The sequence below is a fragment of the Cyprinodon variegatus genome, unplaced genomic scaffold (genome assembly GCF_000732505.1).
Source record: "Cyprinodon variegatus isolate N-32 unplaced genomic scaffold, C_variegatus-1.0 Scaffold1274, whole genome shotgun sequence".
In the NCBI taxonomy this organism is placed as follows: Eukaryota; Metazoa; Chordata; class Actinopteri; order Cyprinodontiformes; family Cyprinodontidae; genus Cyprinodon; species Cyprinodon variegatus.
Window position 1 is genome coordinate 139377 of NW_015151727.1, and position 1565 is coordinate 140941.

Consider the following 1565-nt stretch of genomic DNA (forward strand, 5'->3'; position numbering starts at 1 on the left):
TCCATCATTGTGCTGTAAACTGCAAAGCAGCATCAGCCGTGCTGCTGCTTCCTGTTTGGTCATGCCGCCCAGCTGGCGTGCAACACTACGCATTCTGCAAAACCACAGATGGACCATGGCAGCAGCGGCAAAGGTGAAAATAAGCTGCAATCATCCGGTACTGCGAGATGAACTCTGACAAACACTGCGTTTCCAGCTAAGCTTGTACAGAAATGCACAAGCTTAACTCTGGGTCTGCCCTTGTGCTCCACAGTGATGCTTCGCTCTCAGCAGTCTGGCTCTTCCATCGCTACAAGCTATATGTGGTTGATCAAAAACTTTCCTTTTTGATAAAGCTTATAGTTAGAGTGGCTCAGGTTATTCTGGGCTATATCTGTAGTTATGCTGCTATAGGCTTCGACCGCTGGAGGACATAGAGACCCCTTTTTCATCATTCTGCTTCATTCTATTTCTATTCTTTCACTCTGCAGAATCTATTAGTTAAATCTATTTTTTTATTCTTTTTTTTTTTACAGTGTCTTGTCTGGCAATGTGGCAATAAGAATAATTGTCTTGATGCCAAAAAGAGCCCAACGGATTTTACTTTCACAAGTTGAGCAGTATGGCTATCGCCATAGTGTTCCCCTTGTTTTATGCATATAAATAGCTTTAGTATAATTCATGCAGGGAGTTTTACAGATTATATGGATACTGCAATGTAAGTAGAACAGGAAAGGAAAAACAGAAAAGTAATGGAAAAAAGATGAAAGAAAGAGGAGATAAAAGTTGGACACTGTTGGAGTGATCCATTCTACTAAAGATAAACACATGAGTGAGTTTTTCTAGATCCTTCTTGGACATTAGTCCTTTAATCCTGGAGATGTTCTCCAGGTGATAAAAGGCTGACTTAGTAACGGCCTTTATGAGGCTCTGAAGGTTCAGGTCTGAGTCCATCATGACATTAAGATGTCGGCCTTAATCAGTGTTTTCTAGCTGTAGCAGCTAAAGCTGTGAACTAACTCTGGATCTGGATCTAAAAATATATCCTCAGTTTAGTTTTTATTCAGTTGTAGAAATTTATGCTACATCTACATATTGACTTAACTTTATTGATCCCACATTGGAGAAATTCACCTCTGTATTTAACCCATCCCCTTGGGGAGCAGTGGGCTGCAGTTGTGCGGCACCCTGGGAGCAGTGTGGGGTTAAGGGTCTTGCTCAGTGTTCCAAAATGACAGTCTGTGGGACTGGGGCTTGACCTCAGAACCTCAGGATTCCAAGCTCTATGCCATAAACACTAGGCCACCACTCCTCTTCTCTCTCCTCTTTAAAACATCTAACCAACGTTCTGATGGGTTCATAGCCACCTGGTGACATCGGGATGTAAAGCTGTGTGTTGTCTGCATAGTTATGGTAACTGATCTTGTTGTTATCTATAATCTGAGCCAACAGGAGCATTTAGATATTGAATAGGAGGGGCCCCAAAATGGAGCTTTGAGGAACCCGTTCTTGTACTCCTCGTCTCCCGCTTAATCCTGGACCGGGTCGCGGGGGCAGCAGACTAAGCAGAGACTCCCAGACTTCCC